This window comes from Lithobates pipiens, unplaced genomic scaffold, assembly GCF_037356315.1.
Source record: "Lithobates pipiens isolate NorthernLeopardFrog02 unplaced genomic scaffold, aLitPip1_a1.2 Scaffold_19, whole genome shotgun sequence".
Classification (NCBI taxonomy): Eukaryota; Metazoa; Chordata; class Amphibia; order Anura; family Ranidae; genus Lithobates; species Lithobates pipiens.
In genome coordinates, this window is record NW_027507764.1 from 544,011,336 (window position 1) to 544,036,951 (window position 25,616).

The following is a 25,616-nucleotide window of genomic DNA, read 5'->3' on the forward strand; positions in this document are numbered from 1 at the left end:
GGAGGGACACCACAGCTCGTGGAAGTGACCGGGGGAGGACTCTTTGGAGGAGGGCCGGCAAGTGGCATCCTGAGAAGTGACTGGTTACTGAGTTGGGAAGGACATTGACGAATTCACAATTTTCCAGTACCATAAAGGAAGCGGGAAACATTCCAGGTACGGTTGGAAGGTTCCTGTATACCCTCAGTTGATTGTTCAAGATTTGAGTCAACCTGCTGACTGCCATGATCTCTGGCTAGAGATCTGTTCAGCCTTGAAGTACCCAGCTGTGAGTGGCTACTCTCTGGGTGGAAAATAAAGACTTTGCTAAACCTGCAGTTCAAGGTGCCTGAGTTCTTCACCCGTACCCTCTGTTCCCTAAGAGACTGTGTTTGTGAAAGTTCTACTGCAAAATAAACCTTTTTGAAAGGACTTCATCTGTGTCAGTGTACAAGTCATTGGTTATCAACCCTGGGAACCCCTAGACGCAGAGGAGCAGGCCAAGAGAAGGTAACCGGTAAGCCCAATAAGTTAAGGCCGCCCTGCAATGGTTTATGGCCGCTACAAATATTATTCTTGATATCACTAGAAAAAAAAGCCTTTGAAAATTTGTTTGCAATAACTCCATCAGTATCACCAGCAATGCAGCATCATTATTATCCCATTAAAGAAGAAGAGAATGTGCGCTGCATTTCGAGATTTCATAATTTGCCGCGTCACTAATGTTAATTCTCCATTATGAATGCTAGTTTACAAGACCGACCACTTCCAGCTTGTCCTTGCTTCCGAGCATGCATGTTTGTACTTAGGACTTTTGTCCGATGGACTTGTGTACACATGCTTGGAAAATCCAACAACAGACATTTGTCCGCGGAAAATTTTAAAACCTGCCATCCAACATTTGTCCACGGAAAGTCCGACAACAATTGTCTGATGGAGCGTACAAACAGCCTGTCATCACACATTTCCCATCGGAAAATCCAATCGTGTGTACGAGGCTTAAGTCTCCTCTCCCTCTCGCTGTTTTCCAGGGAGGGGATTGGTTCCTCTAAATGTCTCCCACCACACCAATCATCCCCTCCTGTTTTTTGTTTGATTCCCCCACAGCGCTGCCAGTATCCCTCCTCTCTTCTGCTGACTGCTACAGGCACACAGGGTTGGCATCTTTAGGATGTAGAGCGGGAAAGGTGTCGGTAAACATGTAATTTACCGGCCACTTCCTTTATTTAATGAACACAGTGAGTGATGGGTACATAGGGCCGGTTTCCACTGGTGTGATGTCTGGCATCAGATGTGATTCGCTCCGCACTGCAGTGCAAATCACATGCAATATCTGTGCAATGCGATTTCAGCCATACATATGGTATGGCTGAATTCCCATTGCATTCAGACCAAACTCTCACAGGATCCTTTTTTGGTCCGCAGCAGAATCGGATCGAATAGGTGCTCACAACGATGGGATCCGATTCCTGTCCAAATTTGCGGTTCACACTGCAATATGCAAAAATGATTTGGGGTGTCATTAACTTTTAACCACTTAAGGCCTGAGCCTCTTTCTGAGATTTGTTGTTTACAAGTTAACCACTTCAGCCCTGGACCATTTTGCTGGCCAAAGACCAGACCACTTTTTGCGATTCGGCACTGTGTCGCTTTAACTGACAATTGCGTGGTCATGGGACGTGGCTCCCAAACAAAATTGACGCCCTTTTTTTCCCCACAAATAGAGCTTTCTTTTGGTGGTATTTGATCACCCCTGCGTTTTTTATTTTTTGCGCTATAAACAAAAATAAAGCGACAATTTTGAAAAAAAACGCATTATTTTTTACTTTTTGTTATAATAAACATCCCCAAAAAATATATAAAAAAACTTTTTTTTCCCCTCAGTTTAGGCCGATACGTATTCTTCTACATATTTTTGGTAAAAAAAAAATCGCAATAAGCAATTATTGATTGGTTTGCGCAAAAGTTATAGCGTTTACAAAATAGGGGATAGTTTTATGGCATTTTTATTAATAATTTTTTTTTACTAGTAATGGCGGTGATCAGCGATTTTTATTGTGACTGCGACATTATGGCAGACACTTTAGACATTTTTGACACATTTTTGGGACCATTGTCATTTATACAGCAATCACTGCTATATAAATGCAGTGATTCCTGTGTAAATGACACTGGCAGTGAAGGGGTTAACCAGTGGGTGGCAGTGCAGGGGTTAAGTGTTCCTAGGGGTGTGTTACTAACTGTTGGGGGCTGGGCTTTCATTTAGTGAACACTGATCTCTGCTCCAATCACATGGAGCAGAGATCAGCATCACTAGTTGCTAGGCAGAACGGGGAGATGCTGTTTACAATGGCATCTCTCCGTTCAGCCGCCCCATGAGACGATCGCGGGTATGCCCGCGGCGATCGAGTCCGCGGGACCCGCGACCGGACTCACGGGGGTCCCGACCAGCACTGCAGGGCAGCATTAAAGATTGAACGTACCTGTACACCAATATGCCTGCCTGTGCCATTCTGCTGATGTACATCGGCGTGAGCTGGTCGGGAACTGGTTAAAAAACATTTTTTTTGTTAGAAAATTACTTAGGACCCCAAACATTATATATATTTTTTTCTAACATCCTAGAGAATAAAATGGCGGTCGTTGCAATACTTTCTGTATTTGCACAGCGGTCTTACAAGCAAACCTTTTTGGATAAAATACATTTTTTGAATGAGAAAATAACACAAAAGTAAAGTTAGCACAATTTTTTATTATATTGAGAAAGATAATGTTACGCTGAGTAAATTGATACCCAACATGTCACGCTTAAAAATTGCACCCGCTCGTGGAATAGCGACAAACTTTTACCCTTAAAAATCTCCATAAGCGACATCTAAAAAATTCTACAGGTTGCCTGTTTTCAGTTTCAGAGGAGGTCTAGGGCTAGAATTATTGCTCTCGCTCTACCGATCGTGGCGATACCTCACGTGTGTAATTTGAACAACGTTTTCATATGCGGGCGCTACTCACGTATGTGTTCGCTTATGCACGGGGGCTCGGCGGGACGGGGTACGTTAAAAAAATTTTAATTTTTTTTTCCTATTTTACCTTTTTATTTTTTATTTTTACATTTCTCTTTTAGAAAAAAAATTGTCACTTTTATTTCTATTACAAGGAATGTAAACATCCCTTGTAATAGAAAAAAAGCATGACAGGACCTCTTTGAGATCTGGGGTCAAAAAGACCTCAGATCTCATATTTACACTAAAATGAAATAATAAAAAAAAAATTGTCATTTGAAAAAAAGAAAAAGAAAAAAAAAGAGCTATGGGTGGAAGTGACGTTTTGACATCGCTTCCGCCCTGCAATGATATGGATATAGGTGGCCATCTTCCACTCATCTCCATGTCAAGCTAAGGAGAGGATCCACTGCCAACGGCTCCGGAGCGCGGCGGGAGAGGGGGGGCCCTTTCCCCCCACCGCTGATAAAAGTGATCTCGCTGTGAATCTGCTGCAGAGACCACTTTTATCTTGAAGCGGACCGCCGACCGAAGCAGAGCAAGGGGGGGGGGCTAAGCCCATAGAAAACCTATCATTTTCATGCTTTAACATGATCTCCAAACTTTTCAAACAAGGGGGCCAGTTTATTGTCCTCCAGACTTGAGGAGGGCCGGATTGTGGCCAACAGGGGCAGAATATTACACGCCCCCAGCATGAGTGAGAATAAATGTGGCCTTAGGGTTGGTGGTCAATAGGAGAAGGAGTAGTGACCCTATTAGGCTGCTTTCACACTGGGGCGGTATTCAGGCGTTACAGCGCTAAAAATAGCGCCTGTGTAACGCCTGAAAAAAACCGGCCCCTTTAACTCCAGTGTGAAAGCCGGAGGGCTTTCACACTGGAGCGATGCGCTGGCAGGACAGTGAAAAAAGTCCTGCTAGCCGCATCTTTGCAGCGGTGAAGGAGCGGTGTATTCACCGCTCCTATACCGCTCCTACCCATTGAAATCAATGGGACACCGCGGCAATACCGCCGGCAAAGCGCCGCTGCAGCGGCGCTTTGCGGGCGGGTTTAACCCCTTTTCGGCCGCTAGCGGGGGTTAAAACCACCCCACTAGCGCCCGCACACCGCCGCTAAAACGACGGTAAAGCGCCGCTAAAAATAGCGGCGCTTTACCGCCGACGCTGCTCCCGCCCCAGTGTGAAAGCAGCCTTAGTGAGAGGAATAGTATCCCATCACTGGTATCGGTAGAATAAATAGTGCCCCATTGTTGGTGTCAGTGGGAGGAAAAGTGTCTCATATCAGTGGGAGGAATAGTGCCCCAAGGGCACTAAAGACTAGCAAAGGGCCATGTCTGGCCCTCGGGCCACAGTTTGGAGACCCCTGCTTTAAGACATAGCCATCTTCTCTCTATCTTTGCAGACCCTTGATTGGTGGGATGTACTTTTCAATCAATACTCTGCACAGAAAGTAAATTGCCTCCAATAGCTCATTTTGTTCCTCATTTCAGGTATAATAATCAGGTCAAGTGATTGGTGACACCAGTGGTGAGCCCCTGCCTAATGCCGTGTACACACAGCCAGACTTTTCAACAGCAAAGGTCAGACGGAATAAATCCGTCGGTCAATTCGATTGTGTGTGGGCTTCATCGGACCTTTGCTGTCGAAAAATCTGATGGACTTTCGATTTAGAACATGGTTCAAATCTTTCCGACGGACTTGAGTCCGATCGAAAAATCCATCTGTATGCTAGTCCGATGGACGAAAAACCGACATTAGCGCAGCTATTGGCTACTGGCTATGAACTTCCTTATTCTAGTCCGGTCGTATGTCATCACGGTGGAACCCATCGGACTTTGGTGTGATGGTGTGTGGCCAAGTCCGATCGTTCGGAAAGTCCGTCGGAGATCTGCCAAAAGTCCGTCGGAAAGTCGTGTGTACGCGGCATAAGGGTGTCACTATTGATGGCGCCTAGTGCAGTAATATGCGATTGTCTGTGCAATGCTGCTATTGTGTAATGGACATTTAAGAAATTCAGCTGCAGAAAAAAAAAAGTGTAGTGAGCCACAGATGGGAAAATGGCAAAGCTGTAGAGTATTAAACGCTTCCATGTTGCTGGATTCACGATCGTAAAGTGCTGTGCGCTATATGGCAGTTCATCTCGTAGTGGGGACTCATAAAACCGCCATGAGTACTCTGCCTCTTTACGGGGAAAAAGCAAGAACACAATTTTGTTTGCTGCGAGAAGCAAATAATATTTATGTCCCCAGTGCCACAAGCTGGCATGCTGCGAGGTCAGACAGAACAGCGCTTTTTAATCTTTTTCATGGTTTGCTAGGCTTCTTTTAGATTTTTGTATTTAATCATTTTCTGCTGATGTCTCCCTTAAATGACTTTTTGAAAGTTGCCTTGGGGGACAAAAAAAAGCAAAATCACTTTTTTTTTGCCTGTTAAAGCTGAACTCCAGGATGATGGCTATTGCATACTTACATTGGTCCAGCTGGGCATAACGTGGGTATGTATATCTGATGTAGACATGTGCGTTTAGTTTCGTAAGAAACTAAAATTCGTACGAATTTCCGGAAATTCGTACTTTCGTACGAATCCAAAATACAAATTTTTGTGCATACGAATTCCGTACGAAATATGAAATTTCGTTTGCGAATTTCTGATCCAAATTCGTAAAATTTACGTAATTAACGAAAAGTTAACAAACCTAAAAGTTAAAACCAGAGGAAGTCGGCAAAGGGATGGTGACAACTCTATGGGAATTTATATGCTTACGAATGTCATACGAAATATGAAATTTCGTTAACGAATTTCGGAATTTTGGATCCAAATTTACAGAAACTTGACTGGTGTTTTGTTCACCAATAAGAGGAAGCCAGCACAGCACAGGGATGGTGGGAACCCCTCATAATAATAAATTTATCATAACAAACTTTTGTTATTTTAACGAAAAGTTTACGAATCTAACGAAAATTCGTATTTCGTGCGGATCCGAATTGAATTTCGTACACAAATTTTTTTTTCGTACAGAACGGAACGAAACAAAACAAATTTTTTGACGGCGCCCATGTCTAATCTCATGCCTGGGGAAGCTGACAATTACTGTAGTAGCTGGCCCTACTTCAATGTTAGCCACTCTCTCCCGAGCCCTGTTGGGTTTCTGTGCTGAGCAGTTACCCCTCTGCAGGCAGAATACAGGGGGGACGCTTACTTGGCACTGCCGCCATTCATAGAATGCCTTGGATTTTTTCATAGAAATGCAAGGCATTCTCTGACTGAATGATGATGTCACATTCTCATTGCTGGGAGAAGGAGTGAACTGAGCTGCGAGAAGTGCTTCTATTCTAAACTTTAACCACTTCAGCCCCGGAAGATTTGGCTGCTGAATGACCAGGCCATTTTTTGTGATTTGGCACGGCGTCGCTTTAACTGACAATTGCGCGGTTGGGCGAAGCTGCACCCAAACAAAATTTACGTCTTTTTTTTTCTCACAAATAGAACTGTCTTTTGGTGATATTTGATCACATCTGCGGTTATTATTTTTTGCGCTATAAACAATAAAAGAGCGACAATTTTGAAAAAAAAATTCAATATTTTGTACTTTTTGCTATAATAAACATCCCACAAAAATATATATATAAAAAAAGTTTTTTTCCTCAGTTTAGGCTGATATGTATTCTTCTACATATTTTTGGTAAAAAAAAATTGCAATAAGTGATTATTGATTGGTTTGTGCAAAAGTTATAGCGTTTACAAAATAGGGAATAGTTTTATGGCTTTTTTATGATTTTTTTTTTTACAAGTAATGGCGGCGATCAGCGATTTTTTTATTGTGACTGCAACATTATGGTGGACACATCGGACATTTTTGACACTTTTTTTGGACCATTGTCATTTATACAGTAATCAGTGCTATTTAAATGCACTGAATCCTGTGTAAATGACACTGGCAGTGAAGGAGTTAACCACTAGGGGGTAATGTAGGGGTTATGTATGACGTTATGTGTTTTTTTTTATTGTAGGGGGCGTGGCCTGGCATGTGACATCACTGATCGTCTTTCCCTATAACAGGGAACAGACGATCGGTGACAGCCACAGTAGGAAGCACGGAGAGAGGTTTGTTTACACAGACCTCTCCTCGTTCTTCAGCTCTGTGACACCAGCGGCGATCGGGTCCACTGGTCCCGCGGGCACGGTCACGGAGCTCAGGACCGGGTCGGGAGCACGGCGCCGGCGCTGTGCTCCCAACCCATGGCTGGGCACTTAAAGAGCAGCATACAGGTACGTGCTTGTGCCCAGCCATGCCATTCTGCCAACGTACATTGGCGCGAGGTCCTTAAGTGGTTAAGATCAAAGATACAGCTATGTTGGTGTCCCTTGTCAATTTTTCATTGTATTTGCCATCTGCCAATAGAACTTAACCAAAAAGTGCATTCTATGCATCCAAAAATATAGAAAATATAACAAATCAAATCATTATTCAACCGAAAAAATTATGTCAAAACAATAACTCCAAGGCCAATAATAAATAAGGAAAAGCACGAAATGAAAAGCGCTATATGAAAAGCGCGAGTCAACACTCACCAAACTTATACTAACACGAAATTAGCAGAAGGAGCCCAAAGAGTGGCGTTACAGAGCTGAAAAACCACGTATTATACATTCATGATTGTTGGCCAACATTTGTGTGTGTATGCAAGACAAGTTTGGGGCAACCCCCTTCGGACAAAATTTCACGTTTTTTTTGGCCAACAATCCGATCGTGTGTACAAGGCTTTAATCTAAATCCTCTTACACACAATCAGATTTTCGGCAGGGAATTGTGTGATGACAGACTGTTTGCCTAAAATCCGACTGTTAGTACGCTCCTTCAGACAATTGTTGTCCAACTTTCCGCCAACAAATGTTGGATGGCAGCCTAGTAAATTTTCGGCGGACAAAGGTCTGTTGTCAGATTTGCCTATCGTGTGTACACAAGTCTGTCACACAAAAGTCTAAAGTACAAACAGGCATGCCCGGAATCAATGCTCACCAAACACGACATTAGCAGAAGGTGCCCAAAGGGTGGTGCTCAAGAGCAGAAATTCCTCGTAGTACGTCACTACGTTCGTGTTTGTTGGCCGACAATTGTGTACCGTGTTACATTTTGGCTTTGCTTTCTACCATCCTATTTCAATGGCCCGTACACACGATGCGAAAATCAGACGACATATGGTCTTTTTTTCTTTTTTTTTTCACATGCTAGTCGCATATTGAAAATGGAGAGGTTACTAAAGTGATGAGAATTCTCGTACATCAGTATAAAAAATCAGAAGCGAAGCCATGTGTTGTAGTGTATTTCGATTGTATTTTCAGATGACAACTGTATAGATTAAACGTAAATCGTCGGATCTGGTATCGTACGAGAAACATTTTCGTGTTTGTCCGATCGGATAATATCTGATGAACTGTCGTGATTGGCTCGCAAAAGCGCTGTACTAATGATCGGATTATCGTACGATCGCTTCTAAAGCGTTATTTTTCGTCCGATTTTCAGATCTTGTGTACGGGCCATAAGAGTATTGTTGGGGGCAGCTCAGGGTCAGGTGTGAATATTGTTGCCTAAGCTGCTAGATTTAAAAAACATTTTTTACATTATCTACAATAAAAAAGCCTGGAGTTTGGCTTTAAGATTGTGTACATAATATATATAGTCCATGGTTCAGCAAACTCAGTTTCGGCTGCATAAAAGTTAGTTTCACACTTCAAAGCAAAAGTCCAGTATCTTGGAGTGCCTACAAAGACAAACATAAACTTTTGCTGGTAGCCAATATTATCATGACTTCAGAATAGTTTGCCTTTTTGACTGGCACATCTCTTTTATAAAAAGACAATGTGAATGGTGCCGTACTGTTATAAGTGAAACGCAATATTGGATCAGTGATCAGATAAATATACAACTATATATAATAGTTGTATATTTATAATATAACATTATACCAGAGAGCCTCCCTAGTTACATCAGGGTCCCCAGAGAGTCTCCCCCTACATCAGGATCCCTAGAGAGCCTCCCCTTACATCAGGATCCCCAGAGAGCCTCCCTTACATCAGGACCCCCAGAGAGCCTCCCTTACATCAGGACCCCCAGAGAGCCTCCCCTTACATCAGGACCCCCAGAGAGCCTCCCCTTACATCAGGACCCCCAGAGAGCCTCCCCTTACATCAGGACCCCCAGAGAGGCCCCTTAAATCAGTGTCCTCAGAGAGACTCCCCCTACATTAGGGTCCCCAGAGAGACTCCCTCTACGTTAGGGTCCCCAGAGAGCCCCCCCTTACATCAGGGTCCCCAGAGAGCCTCCCTACTTACACCAGGGTGCACAGAGAGCCCCCTCCTTACATCAGGGTCCTCAGACAGCCCCCCTTACACCAGGGTCCCCAGAGAGCCCCCCTTACACCAGGGTCCCAAGAGAGCCTCCCTTTACATTAGTGTCCCCAGTAGGGTTGCCACCTGTCCAGGATTCACCCGGACAGTACGGGTTTTGATACATGTGCCCGGGTCTCTGCCCGCCTGAGACCCGGGCACATTATTCACTTCAGACCTGCCATGTCAGGATTTCAAAGTACACTCACCTCTCCTCCCCCCACCATACACTATACATACACCCCTCCTCCCCCCATACACTATACATACATACACCCCCACCATACACTATACTTACAGTTCTGCCGCCTCTCTCCCATATTCCATCCATCCATATAGTTCTCTCTCTCTCCGCCTCATACACCATGCATATATACAGTCCCCCCATATATATATACAATTCTCCCCCCATATATACAATTCTCCGCCCATCCACTGCTCTACTGACACCGTCCTCTGCCCTACTGACACCGTCCTCTGCCCTACTGACACCGTCCTCTGCCCTACTGACACCGTCCACTGCTCTACTGACACCGTCCACTGCCCTACTGACACCGTCCACTGCCCTACTGACACCGTCCTCTGCTCTACTGACACCGTCCACTGCCCTACTGACACCGTCCACTGCCCTACTGACACCGTCCACTGCCATACTGACACCGTCCACTGCCATACTGACACCGTCCACTGCCAAACTGACACCATCCTCTGCTCTACTGACACCATCCTCTGCTCTACTGACACCGTCCACTGCTCTACTGACACCGTCCTCTGCCCTACTGACACCGTCCTCTGCCCTACTGACACCGTCCTCTGCCCTACTGACACCGTCCACTGCCCTACTGACACCGTCCACTGCCCTACTGACACCGTCCTCTGCCCTACTGACACCGTCCTCTGCCCTATTGACACCGTCCTCTGCCCTACTGACACCGTCCTCTGCCCTACTGACACCGTCCTCTGCCCTACTGACACCGTCCACTGCCCTACTGACACCGTCCACTGCCCTACTGACACCGTCCACTGCCCTACTGACACCGTCCACTGCCATACTGACACCGTCCTCTGCCCTACTGACACCGTCCTCTGCCCTACTGACACCGTCCTCTGCCCTACTGACACCATCCTCTGCCCTACTGACACCGTCCTCTGTTCTACTGACACCATCCTCTGCTCTACTGACACCATCCACTGCTCTACTGACACCATCCACTGCTCTACTGACACCCCATCCACTGCCCTACTGCCCTACTGACACCGTCCACTGCCCTACTGACACCGTCCTCTGCCCTACTGACACCGTCCTCTGCCCTATTGACACCGTCCTCTGCCCTACTGACACCGTCCTCTGCCCTACTGACACCGTCCTCTGCCCTACTGACACCGTCCACTGCCCTACTGACACCGTCCTCTGCCCTACTGACACCGTCCTCTGCCCTACTGACACCGTCCTCTGCCCTACTGACACCGTCCTCTGCCCTACTGACACCGTCCACTGCCCTACTGACACCGTCCACTGCCCTACTGACACCGTCCACTGCCCTACTGACACCGTCCACTGCCATACTGACACCGTCCTCTGCCCTACTGACACCGTCCTCTGCTCTACTGACACCGTCCTCTGCCCTACTGACACCGTCCTCTGCCCTACTGACACCGTCCTCTGCCCTACTGACACCATCCTCTGCCCTACTGACACCGTCCTCTGTTCTACTGACACCATCCTCTGCTCTACTGACACCATCCACTGCTCTACTGACACCATCCACTGCTCTACTGACACCCCATCCACTGCTCTACTGACACGGTCCGCTGCTCTACTGACACCGTCCACTGCTGACAGTGCACTTTTATGGTAGGCTATTTTCCTATTTTATCTGACATTTCTTTTATTAATCGAATCATATTTTATGGTTACACTAATGCTTTTGTTTTATTTAACCATGCCCCTTTAAGTCGTAGTCGTCCCCGTCCCCCCCCCCCCCCTACTGTTAATGCAATTTGGCCACAGCCAGCCACTCTTCAACGTAGCACACCTCATTACTACTCTCTTTGGATAACCCAAGGTGTACTTCAAAATAATTGCCGTGCGCTGTGAAAGTGTTCGGGTTTGGCTTGAAGAAAAGGTGGCAACCCTAGTCCCCAGAGAGCCTTCCCTCTTACATTAGTGTCCCCAGAGAGCTTCTCCTTACACAGGGTCCCCAGAGATCCCCTCCTTACACAGGGTCCCCAGAGACCCCCCTCTTACATCAGTGTCCCCAGAGGGCCCTCTCCTACATCAGTGTCCCCAGAGGGCCCTCTCCTGCATCAGTGTCCCCAGAGGGCCCCCTCTTACATTAGTGTCCCCAGAGGGCCCCGTCTTACATTAGTTTCCCCAGAGGGCCCCGTCTTACATTAGTGTCCCCAGAGGGCCCCGTCTTACATTAGTGTCCCCAGAGGGCCCCGTCCTTACATTAGTGTCCCCAGAGACCCCCCTCTTACATTAGTGTCCCCAGAGGGCCCCTTCTTTACATTAGTGGCCCCAGAAAGCCCCCCTCTTACATCAGGGTCCCCAAACAGCTGACCCCCCCCCCCCCTTGCAGAGGTTCCCCTGTACCTGGCTGGTGGAGGTGGGAGACGGCGATTGGCAGGTCTATGGTGTCCACAGGCAGGGGGATCTCCTGGGGCTAGTAGTTCTATCTCTGAATGTATACAGCAGAGAGGGGAGGGGCCTCTGACCCCGCCATCAGCAACAGTGTTCAAGCAGAGTGAAAGTGAAACTGATACCTGCCTGGGTCAGAGGCCCCTGCCTTCTCCTCTCCACTGTATACACTGACACCCAAGAGAGTACTACAAGCCCAAGGAGGGTTCCCGCTGCCCACACAGGCACCATAGAGCTGCCGATTGCCGCCTTCCACCTCCTCCCACCTCTCCCCACTGCACTCTAAACAGCCAGCCAGAGGTGCAGGGGGGGATGCTGGGTCTTGGGGGCTCCCCCACCATGGCGGGGCCCTACACAGCTTGTGTAATGAGCACATAGGGCGGATCGGCTCTCATTGAAGATCCTGAATGGTACAATCACTCTCGCTGTGGGTTTTTGTGAATGGATGCAAACAACTTCCTCTAGGGGGCATTTATTCCTGCTAGATGATTAATGGATATATCAAGTATACTAATTTGGAGTGAATATATGTTCTGAGTATCCCTCCCAGGCTTTCCCTTATGATTTAGAAGAAAAAAGGGAGTCCCGATAGTGTAGTATTGTAAAGCAAATGGTACTTTATTTAAAACTAACAGCTGATGTACTCACGTAAATAGTGAACACAAAGAACATACAATCCACGAGCAGTGAGCTCATATGCTGTTGTCACTTCCAGTATGCATGTCTATTCCCAACGCGTAGCGTCATGCCCACGTGATTTCATCAGGGATTATATAGAGTGGCATAGGAAGTGTCCTTAACTGCTTGCTGCCCGCTCACCGTCAAATGACGGCGGGGCAGTGCAGCTCTCATTCAGGTATGATGTCATATGATGGCTTCCCAGAACGGCCGCTATCGCATGCCCACAGGAGTGTGCAGCGCGGTGATCGTGGCCATTCCGTGTTGCTAGGACACAGCAAGGAGATACCGGTAATCGTCTCTCCTTGCCTCACACTGAAAGAGTGCGAGGAGAGGAGAGCCGATCAATGGCATCTCCTCACAGGAGGGATGTCTAGGGATGTAATCAGGGCACTGATCATCAGTGCCCTGATTACAATAAATAAATACAGTGTCACAAACTGTGCCCACCAATGCCAGCATATAGTGCCCACCAGTGGCAGCAATCAGTGCCCACCACTCCCCACAAGTGCCACCAGTGTCCATTAGCAATGCCAGTCAGTGCTGGCAATCAGTGCCGCCCATCACTGCTGTTGATCAATGCCCATCAGTGTCACCCATCAGTGCCCATCTGTACCGCCTATCCTTGCCACCTATCCGTGCCCACCAGTGCCGCCTATCCGTGCCCACCAGTGCCGCCTATCAGTGCCGCCTATCAGTGCTCATCAGTGCCATATATCAGTGCCCATAAGTTCGGCACATTAGTGCCTCCTCATCAGTGCCACCTTATCAGTGTCCATAAGTGCCACCTCAACATTGCCCATAAGTGCCACCTCATCGATGCCCACCAGTTCAGCCTATCAGTGCCCATCAGTGCCGCCTCATCAGCGCACAGTGAAGGAAAAAAATTACTTCCCCCCCCCCCAAATTTTTTATTTTTTTTGTAAAAAATACAAACACCACCAAGCTCTATTTGTGTGAAGAAAAAAATGTGTTTGTGTACAGTGTAGCATGACCGCGCAATTGTCAATCAAAGTGCGACAGCTCTGAAAGCTGAAAAATGGCTTTGGCAGGAAGGGGGTGTAATGCCTGGTAGGCAAGTGGTTAAATAGGCTTAGTAATCAAATAGTAGCGTGGCCATTTTCTTGAAGTTCATATTGGGAAGTATTGCAGTGGCCATTTTCTAATAGACTGCCATATAGGTCAGTTGACCTGGCCATTTTCTTCACGTTCTCATCTAGAGACCATATACCAGCCATTTACTATTAGCCTCTCATAACAACACAGTGGTGCAGCCGTTATCTCGTAAATCGTGTGAGAGAGTTGAACAGGTCATTTAAATAAATACTCCTAATCAACTCATGGCCATATAAAGAGAGGCGACGATCCGAGTACTAAGGACGTTAGTAAATAGCTTCTATGGACAAGAAGATTAATACATTTAAAAGGGATATCCATCTATGGATGAAAAAAGAATATGGACGAGGAAACCTATGAAAACAGAAATGATGTCAGCGACTCCACAAAATATAAAAAAAGGGGCTAAAGACATAAATTTGAAAACATGTAAATATAAAATATATTAAAAATAAATAAACACATAGCCCCTTTTTTTAAGGAAGTAGGAGAAAGAGGGATGGAGGGACAGCAGACCCAGCTCCTACACCACAATGGTAATATGTGTATTCCAGAAAATTTAACAATGAGCAGATAAAGATACTCCAAATACCTGGTGTTAGCGCTTCAATCACAACCATGGTGCCGGGATGATTTAAGTGCATTATTTCTATTATTACATTGTAATATACGAGGAAATAGTTCAACTCACCATAATGTAGAATCAGTGGAAGCCCTGAGCTTGTCACTTGTCACGTCGACTTGCCACCAGATGCCATCAGGCGTCCTCAGCAGAGTCCCTCCTTACACCAGGCATTCCCAGTCCCACCTTACATCAGGTGCCCCCAGCGGAGTCCCTCCTCACATCAGGTGCCCCCAGCAGGTAAGCCCGGGAGAGATACCCAGAATATATATTTGCTCCAAATTAGTATACTTGACATAATTTGAATGGGAATCATTCGAATGGGAATCATCTACCAAGAATAAAGGCCCCCTAGAGGAAGTCGTTTGCATCCATTCACAACAGCCCACAGTGAGGGTGATTGTACTATCCAGGATCTTCAATAGTATCCGCATATGCTGTTACCTTACAGCTGCAAGGTGAGAGGCCACCCTGCACTTAGGTACACAGGAAAGAAAAGACACCCACCTTTACTGTTTTACTTTGCACAAGAGTGAAAGATGGAATACACCACTTTCATCCACTTTTTTCTTACTATTGGCAGCACTGTAGTTCAGGACTTGTTTTGTCATGCAATATTGCAATACTGTTGCTTGTTTTATTGCAACTTTTGTATTCTTTCGCTGTTCACTGTTTAACCACTTCCCAGCCGCCTCACGCAGATATACTGCAGCAGAAGGGCACATACAGGCAGATTAACATACCTGTACGTTGCCCTTTAAGAGGCGGCTCGCCGGGAGCTCCATGACCGCGATCGTGGGTCCCGTGGACCCGATGTCTGTGTGGATACCCGCAATCGTCTCACGGTGAGGAAGAATGGGGAGATGCTAATGTAAACAAGCATCTCCCTGTTCTGCCTAGTGACACTGTCACTGATCAGCTCTCCCTATAATCGGGAGCGCTGATCAGTGACGTGTCACACACAGCCCCTCCCTCCACAATTAGAATCACTCCCTAGGACACACATAACCCCTACAGCGCCCCCTAGTGGTTAACCCCTTCACTGCCAGTGACATTTTTACAGTAATCAATGCAATTTTTTAGCATTGATCGCTGTATTAATGCCAATGGTCCCAAAAACGTGTAAACATTGTCTAATGTGTGCGCCAAAATGTTGCAGTCACGATAAAAAAAAAAAAAAATTATCAATAAAAATGCCATAAAACTATCCCCTATTTTGTATTTTGTATTGTATTTTGACGCTATAACTTTTGTGCAAACCAATCAATAAACTCTGAATATGTATCGGCCTAAACTGAGGAAAAATATGTTTTTTTTAAATATTTTTTGGGGATATTTATTTAAAAAATAATGCTTTTTTTCAAAATTGTCGCTATTTTTTTGTTTATAGTGCAAAAAATACAAACCGAAGAGGTGATCAAATACCACCAAAAGAAGCTCTATTTGTGGGAAAAAAATGGCGTCAATTTTGTTTGGGAGCCACGTTGCACGACCGCGCAATTGTCAGTTAAAGCAACGCAGTGCCTGATCTCAAAAAGTGCTCTGGTCAGGAAGGGGGTAAATTCTTCCGGGGTGAAGTGGTTAATTGATATGTATGTGGATTTGTTTTAACACCATGCATATGAGTTGTATATTTATCTGATCACTGATCCAATATTGCTTTTCACTTATAACAGCGCAGCACCATTCATATTGTCTTTTTATTTTCTTTGCGGAGTGACCATTTCGTGTTTGCAGCCGTTAGCCTAAATTCATTACACAGCGTGGGAATAGCCCTACATTTTATGTCACATCTCTTTTATAACCCCCACCTGTCTTTTATTTTGAGCGACTGTCTGTCTTTTAAAACCAAATCTCAGTCCCTCGTACCTCCTTGCTCCTCTTTTTGGTCTGATACACAGTATAGGCCTCTATAAAAAAAAAAAATTGTACAATTTAAAGCAGACCTTTACCCTGCAAAACGACTCTAACGTGGTTGTAAAGCCTTAGGATTTTTTTTTTTTTTACCTTAATCAGTGGCGACTCCTCCATTTGCTATCCATGCGTCCGGTCCCCTAAACACATACATGTAGGGCACCGGACACATGGATTCCAATGGGAGCACTGCGCCCTAAACCGACCCACTTGTGTGACAATAGCGAATGAATATGAGACCCGTTTCCTGATTGCCCGAAAGGAGAAGCAATCCCATTGGCCTAGGAGGAGGAGGGAGGAGACACACGGGTGCCATGATGCCAGGGAGATGCAGGGGAAGCTCGTCTGACCCACCCGCTCATCACACAACACGATGATCGGTGACAGCCCGGCTCCCTCCCGTGGAGGGAGGGGGGACATGGAGTAGATGGAGGAGGGGTGGCACCCTCCAACATTCCGGGGGCAGAGCACAGTGTAAGTGAGCCAGCGACCGGGGAAGGGGGGTGCTGTGGGGTGGAGCGATGGGGTGGGTCCGTCTGCCACCCCCACCAACCTTCTGTACTACATGTCCCCCCCCCTCCCTTGTACTTACCTGAACCCAATCCTAATCCACGAGAGTAGCATCTCTTCTCTGTCTCACCTCATTGCACAGGTTGATAGCAGCGAGAATCAATGGCTCCCACTGCTGTTGATCAAATTCAATGACAAGTGAGCAGGAGGCAGGGTGGGGCAGACAAGGTGGCTCAGGACTTCACAACAGGTGTCTCTGTACACATACTGATCGGTATGTAGGCTTTAACCTATACACTTTATTTCCCTATAACTACCCTTGATGAATTTATCATTGTCTTTTCCTGCCTATTACATTTATTTTATCCAGCTGACTATGTCTACCTTTCTCAACTGATAGTATTCATTTTACCTGTTTATTACAGCGTTTATTTCATTGACATAGTTATCAATATGTGTTGTTGTTATGTTAGACATGTTGACTACTGTATCCTGTAATAGGGAATTTATGTTTGGACATATTTCACATTTATTGCTATATATATATATATATATATATATATATATATGTGTATGTGTATATATATATATATATATATATGTGTGTGTGTGTATATATATATATATATATATATATATATATATATATATATATGTATGTATGTATATATATATATATATATATATATATTATTATTATTATTTTTTTGATTACTTTTTCCTCTGTATATTCATCTGCAAACATATGTGTGTTTTGTAAATGCTTACTATAATACATTTTGTGACATATTTTTCATGAATTTAATATATGTTGTTTCTCTTACTCTATTAGCTATGATCTGCTGCTGCGCCAATTCCTGATGAAGCTCGAGTTACGAGCGAAACTTGTTGAATAATCGCAGCGTAGCGTTTTTGTTTTTATGCATCAATGTGGGGGAATTTTGGAGATGATCTACACCTAATCCAGCCTCACAATTGATTTTTATGATTGTATATTGTTTGTTTTGTACATCTTTGATGGATGTTGATTGAATAATAATAAAAATATTTTTGTAATTGATTGCATACTTTGTTGATCTGATAGCGTTAAAAATCCCGGAGTTGGCATTTTCCAACCCATTTTTGCCCCTTCTTTTGTGGCTCAGGAGCAAGGGGACAATTGGGGAATCCATGGAAGAACAAAAAGCCAAAAGCACAGACAAGGGACCCCAGAAAAAGAGGATCGGGGCTGCTCTGTGCAAAACCATTGCATACAGCAGGTAGGTATAACATGTTTATTGTTTTAAAGGAAAAATAGTGAACTTTAACTCCCTGTCTTAGCCAACCCTTCTGCTACCTAAACAACTGGGGTTTTTTCAAGTTTGCCACTCCCAATCTTGCCTAGGGTGTAAATGGTGCCTCTTAATCTTGCAACCTCCTGGGATAGCCCCTTCAAATATCCAAGAATGCTGCAGATGCCCATCCACAGAGCGGTAGGTGAGTGGAGCTGGTGTGCATCTTTGGAGATCTGACTGCTTAAACCCAGAAGAAGCCATGCGGTACCTCAGTGCAACATGATGGCGGGGCAGGACACAGGCTGTGACACCTGATCACAGAAGGACAACGCTGGATCCACTGGGCAGGTGAGTATCCTTTCTGATGAGAGCCTAGGACCACATTAAACCTCTAATCCAACTCCTAAACTATTGCATTTGTTATTTTGAAAAGTCATCATTAAAGGCTAACGCCACCTTTTGCACCAAAAATGGAACACAAGGGGGTGCCTCTAAGTGCTGCAGTTAAGTAGGTTTATTAGATAAAATAAATAAATAAACATCCACTCACATTTTGTAGGGTATATAAATGCATATCATATGAAAACAAGGGTGACATCCATGGTCCCAGGTGGTGTAGGAATGGATCCATGTGAAAAGCACAAAGCCGCTGGCATGAGATGGAAACACAGGCAGTGCAAATACTGGAGCTGAACTGTCAGAGAGCTGACAGCATGGGAACCTCTGTGGTAATGTTAGAACCAGAGGGCATGAAGGTGGCTATGTGTTTCAGGGTGATAATGCCTCTTTCTCAAGATATACGCAGAGGCTTGAGAAAGGTGTTTTTGTGCTAAAATGGACTGCTTTACTTTTGCACCAGTTTACATGTTGCACTTGTTACATTTAGGGTGTAACATGTAACATGGTGCACATGATGCCCCAAACCCAAAAACACCTGCATAGCCATGAAATTAATTCACAAATATCTTAGAATAAATAAACTACTGCTGAAGATAGACTTGTAGTTCTCAATGGAACACAAGTGATTGAGTAGTGATTACTGCACTTGTAATCCATTGGCACTTCCTCCAGCTCAGTAACTCAAAGCCTGTACCACTGTAGGGACATAGAACTGGAAGAAGAGTCTGCAGAAGCCTGGCATTGCACCCTTGATCCACTAATCGTGGGTCCAATGCTTTGCAGACTTCCATTGGAAAAAAAAATAAATGCAATTTTTTTTACAGCAGATTTAGCCTTCAAGGTAAATAGTTTAAAAAAACAACCTTTGTGCAAATTAATTCTTCATGGGCATGGCTGGGATACGCCATGTGCATATATACTTTTGGGTTGCTTTACTAAAGACAAATAAATAGGCTGTGCACTTTGCAAAGTGCAGTTGAACTCTGCAATTGCTGTTGCTCCAGAGCTTAGGAAATGAGGCAAAGCTTCATTTGATTAAGAATACTCAATCATGTGCAAGGAAAATAAATAAAAAGGAATTTTTGCCTGTACATGATTGGATGATAGAAGTCAGCAGAGCTTCTGCTCATTTACTAAGCTATGGAGCAAATGCTTATGCAGTGCACAGTCTATTTGCCTTTAGTAAATCAACCCCTTTGCGCTAAAAGGCATCGCTCTTTTTTGGCTCAGAAAGTTGGGAGTTATGCTGTGTACACACGAGCGGAATGTCCGTCAGAAAAAGTCTGATGGGAGCTTTTAATCATATATTCCGATTGTGTGTATGCCCCATCGGACTTTTTACGTTGAAAATTCTGATGGACCTAGAAAGAGAACATGTTCTAAATTTTTCCGACAGAACCAATTCCTATTGGGAAAACCGCTCGTCTGTATGCTGTTCCCGACGTACCAAAAACGACGCGTGCTCTGAAGCAAGTACGAGATGGAAGCTATTGGCTACTGGCTATTAAACTTCCTCTTCTAGTCCCATCGTACGCGTTGTACGTCACCGCGTTCTTGACGGTCGGAATTTGTGATCGTGTGTACGCAAGACAGTTTCAGCAGAATTCCGTTGGAAAAACCTTCAGAGTTTATTCCAACGGGAAAACTGGTCGTGTGTACAGGGCATAACAGTATCTCACAAAAGTGAGTACACCCCACACATTTTTGTAAATATTTTATTATATCTTTTCATGTGACAACACTGAAGAAATGACACTTTGCTACAATGTAAAGTAATGAGTGTACAGCTTGTATAACAATATAAATTTACTGTCCCCTCAGAATAACTCAACATACAGCCATTAATGTCTAAAGACCCATACACACTATCAGATTTTCTGCTGAGTTTTTTCCTTCAGATTTACCAAAACCATGTAGTAGAAGGGCCTGCCTGATTGCATACACATTGAAACCCCTAAGGTTTGACCTCATATTATATGGTTTTGGTAAATCTGAAGGAAAAACTCAGCAGAAAATCTGATAGTGTGTATAGGGCTTTAGCCACTGGCAACAAAAGTGAGTACACCCCTAAATGAAAATGTCCAAAGTGGGCCCAATTAGTCATTTTCCCTCCCCAGTGTCATGTGACTCATTAGTGTTACAAGGTCCCAGGTGTGAATGGGGAGCAGATGTGTTAAATTTGGTGTTATCACTCTCACTCTCTCATACGGGTCACTGGAAGTTCAACATGGCACCTCATGGCAAAGAACTCTCTGAGGATCTGAAAAAAGAATTGTTGCTCTACATAAAGATGACCCTGAAACTGATCTGCAGCACAGTGGCCAAGACCATACAGGAGTTTAACAGGACAGGTTCCACTGAGAACAGGCCTTGCCCTAGTCAACCAAAGAAGTTGAGTGCACATGCTCAGTGTGAAATCCAGAGGTTGTCTTTGGGAAATAGATGTATGAGTGCAGGAAACATTGCTGCAGAGGTTGAAGGGGTGGGAGGTCAGCCTGTCTGTGCTCAGGCCATACGCCGCACACTGCATCAAATTGGTCTGCATGGCTGTCATCCCAGAAGGAAGCCTCTTCTAAAGATGATGCACAAGAAAGCCCACAAACAGTTTGTTGAAGACAAGCAGACTAAAGACATGGATTACTAGAACCATGTCCTGTGGTCTAATGAGACCAAGATAAACGTATTTGGTTCAGATGGTGTCAAGCATATGTGGTGGCAACCAGTTGAGGAGTACAAAGACAAGTGTGTTTTGCTTACAGTCAATCATGGTGATGGGAGTGTCATGGTCTGGGGCTGCATGAGTGCTGCCAGTACTGGGGAGCTACAGTTCATTGAGGGTACCATGAATGCCAACGTACTGTGACATATTGAACCAGAGAATGATCTCCTCTGTTCAGAGACTGGGCAGAATTCTAACATGATAACGACCCTAGACACACCTCCAAGATGACCACTTCCTTGCTAAAGAAGCTGAGGGTAAAGGTGATGGACTGGCCAAGCATGTCTCCAGACCTAAACCCTATTGAGCATCTGTGGGGCATCCTCAAGCGGAAGGTGGAGGAGCGCAAGGTCTCTAACATCCACCAGCTCTGTGATGTCATCATGGAGGAGTGGAATAGAACTCCAGTGGCAACCTGTGAAGCTCTGGTGAACTCCATACCCAAGGGGGTTAAGACAGGGCTTCAAAATAATGGTGGCCACACAAAATAATGACACTTTGGGACCAATTTGTAAATTTTTAGTTAGGGGTGTACTCACTTTGTTGCCATGGTTTAGACATTAATGGCTGTGTGTTGAGTTATTTTGAGGGGACAGCAAATTTACACTGTTATACAAGCTGTACACTCACTACTTTACATTGTAGCAAAGTGTCATTTCTTCAGTAACGTCACATGAAAAGATATAACAAAATATCTACAAAAATGTGAGGGGTGTATTCACTTTTGTGAGCTACTGTATGTTCCTTAACCACTTCAATACTGGGCACTTTCCCCCCTTCCTGCCCAAGACAATTTTCAGCTTTCAGCGCAGTCATAGTTACATAGTAGATGAGATTGAAAAAAGACACAAGTCCATCAAGTCCAACCTATGTGTGTGATTATATGTCAGTATTACATTGTATATCCCTGTATGTTGCGGTCGTTCAGGTGCTTATCTAATAGTGTCTTGAAACTATTGATGCTCCCCGCTGAGACCACCACCTGTGGAAGGGAATTCCACATCCTTGCCGCTCTTACAGTAAAGAACCCTCTACGTTGTTTAAGGTTAAACCTCTTTTCTTCTAATTTTAATGAGTGGCCATGAGTCTTGTTAAACTCCCTTCTGCGAAAAAGTTTTATCCCTATTGTGGGGTCACCAGTAGGGATGAGCTTCGTGTTCGAGTCGAACATACGTTCGACTCGAACATCAGCTGTGCGCCCGTTCGGCGAATTCCGAACGTTATGGCGCAGTGCATTGCTGGCTCATGATTGGCCAAGCATGCACTGTGACCCCGCATGCTTGGCCAATCACAGCGCCGGCAGCGAGGAGAGCCATGATTGGCCACAGGCATCCTATCATAGCTCAGGCTGTGTAGTACACGCCCCACACTATATAAGGCCGCCAGCGCGGCGGCCTTGTGTAGTGTGTTGGCATCTGTAGCAGTTAGTGGGTGTTCTGTGTACCTTCAACACAGTATACACCGATCGTTATCGGCCGATTTTTCGTTCTTGTTCTTCTGTAGTGGTTGTTGTCTGCGTGCCCTGACCGCAGTATACACCGCTATATTCACCTCTATATCTAGCGATATATCTATCTTTTATAATAGAGCTGTCAGTCAGTGATAGGAGATTGTGCGTGCTGTCTGCATGCTCTGAACCCAGTATACCCCGCTATATCCACCTATATAGCTAACTATCTTGCTCGTTTTAAATAGAGCTGTCAGTCAGTGTTAGGAGATTGTGTGTGCTGTCTGCGTGCTCTGAACCCAGTATACACGCTATATCCACCTATATAGCTAACTATCTTGCTCGTTTTAAATAGAGCTGTCAGTCAGTGTTAGGAGATTGTGCGTGCTGTCTGCATGCTCTGAACCCAGTATACACCGCTATATCCACCTATATAGCTAACTATCTTGCTCGTTTTAAATAGAGCTGTTAGTCAGTGTTAGGAGATTGTGTGTGCTGTCTGCGTGCTCTGAACCCAGTATACACGCTATATCCACCTATATAGCTAACTATCTTGCTCGTTTTAAATAGAGCTGTCAGTCAGTGTTAGGAGATTGTGCGTGCTGTCTGCGTGCTCTGAATGCAGTATACACCGCTATATCCACCTATATAGCTAAATATCTTGCTCGTTTTAAATAGAGCTTTCAGTCAGTGTTAGGAGATTGTGCGTGCTGTCTGCTTGCTCTGAACGCAGTATACACCGCTATATCCACCTATATAGCTAAATATCTTGCTCGTTTTAAATAGAGCTTGCAGCCAGCGGTAGGAGATTGTGCGTGCTGTCTGCGTGCTCTGAAAAAGACGGACGGCAAAACAAATTATACAGGGGTGATAACCCTTCCCTATGTTTTCCAAAAAGCTTAAAAATAGTTTTTTTGACTGGAGCTACACTTTAAAAATGTACCAGTTGAAAATTACAAACATATTCAACTTAACACAACAAATTTACACAGTCCCTGTCTTGTTTGCACCGCCTGTATACTGCTGTTCTGAGTATATAGGGCCTGGGGGGCCACACGTATTTCCTTTTTTTAATATGGGGTTAATATGAGTACAAGACCCAAAGGGGCTGGTAATGGGCAGGGAGGGCTACCCATGCCATTTTTCTCAATGATTTTCAACCATATTGCAGGAACCAGATATAACATTAAAACCGCAAGCAGTTTTAAATGACGTTATTTCCGTTAAATGTCATTTTGTGTAGGGACTGTTCTAAACACGGGAAACACGTGGCACTTCACAGGCATACTACAGACCCCCCCCCCCCCCCCCCCCGGCACGATATTTAAAGGAATATTTCACTTTTTTTTTTCACTTTAATCGTCATTAAAATCAGTGCTCCAGAAAAAACTGCAGCTTTTTTTGCATTGACCCATGTCCCCTGGGGCAGGAGCCAGGTCCCCAAACCCTTTTTAGGACAGTATCTTGCATATTAGCCGTTAAAATTAGCACTTTTAATTTCGAACGTTCGAGTCCCATAGACTTCAATGGGGTTCTAACGTTTGTACGAATTTGGGGTCCGTTGGAAAGTTCTGGTGCGAACCAAACTGGGGGGTGTTCGGCTCATCCCTAGTCACCAGTACGGTATATGTAAATTGAAATCATATCCCCTCTTAAGCATCTCTTCTCCAGAGAGAATAAGTTCAGTGCTCGCAACCTTTCCTCATAATAATATCCTCCAGATCCTTTCTCAGCTTTGTTGCCCTTCTTTGTACTCACTTTTATTTCCAGTACATCCTTCCTGAGGACTGGTGCCCAGAACTGCACAGCATACTCCAGGTGCGACCGGACCAGAGTCTTGTAGAGCTGGAGAATTATCGTTTTATCTCTGGAATGAATCCCCTTTTTAATGCATGCCAATATAATGTTTGCTTTGTTAGCAGCAGCTTGGCATTGCATGCCATTGCTGAACCTATCATCTACTAGGACCCCCAGGTCCTTTTCCATCCTAGATTCCCTCAGAGGTTCTCCCCCCAGTGTATAGACTGCATTCATATTTTTGCTACCCAAATGCATTATTTAAAATTTTTCTACATTGAACCTCATTTGCCATGTAGTTGCCCATCCCATTAATTTGTTCAGATCTTTTTGCAAAGACAATTCACTTTGTCACTTTGAATGACAATTGTGCGGTAATACAACACTGTGCCCAAACACATTTTTTATCATTTTATTCCCGCAAATAGAGATTTCTTTTGGTGAGATTTGATCACCACTGGGATTTTTATTTTTTGCTAAACAAACTAAAAAATTCTGAATTAAAAAAAATGTTTTTTATCTTTGTTTCTGTTAGAAAATGTTGTTTTCTCTTTCACTGATGGGCACTGATGAGGCTGCACTAATAGGCACTGATGAGGCGGCACTGATGAGGTGGCACTGATATATAGAATTGATGGGCACTGATATGCAGCACTGATGGGCACCAATAGGCTACACTGATATGCAGAACTGATGTGCATTGATAGGTGGCACTGATGAGCACTGAAAGGTGGCACTGATGGGCACTGATAGGTGGCACTGATAGGCGGCAATGATGGGCACTGATAGATGGCACTGGATAGGCAGCACTGATAAGGAGCTACTAACAGGCATTACTCATTTGCATGTCAAGGGCCCTGACTGGCATTATTGATGGGGCACTAATTGTCACTTTTATGGGCACTGATTGCCACATTTATAGGCATTGATTGCCACTTTGATGGGCACTGACAGGCGTTACTGATGGGGCACAGATTGGCAGATGATGGGCACCTCTCATGGGTGCTGCGCTGATATTCAATGTGCTGATTATCAGTGCAGACCCCCCCCCCCCAATAGAAAGAGCCACTGATCAGCCCTCACTGTCGGCACGAGCCGAGGAAAGCCATTTACAGGCACTTCCTGGTTCACAAT

The 25,616-nt window shown here is 44.8% G+C and overlaps 1 long non-coding RNA gene across 1 annotated transcript; it reads left to right on the plus strand.

The window, feature by feature from the left end:
• Window positions 1-16,648: 16,648 nt before the first annotated feature.
• LOC143998391 (uncharacterized) lies at window positions 16,649-17,906 on the plus strand. Its single transcript, XR_013277901.1, has 3 exons — window positions 16,649-16,810; window positions 16,989-17,120; window positions 17,679-17,906. It is a non-coding gene; the product is annotated as an uncharacterized LOC143998391 (long non-coding RNA).
• The last annotated feature ends 7,710 nt before the right edge of the window (window positions 17,907-25,616 follow it).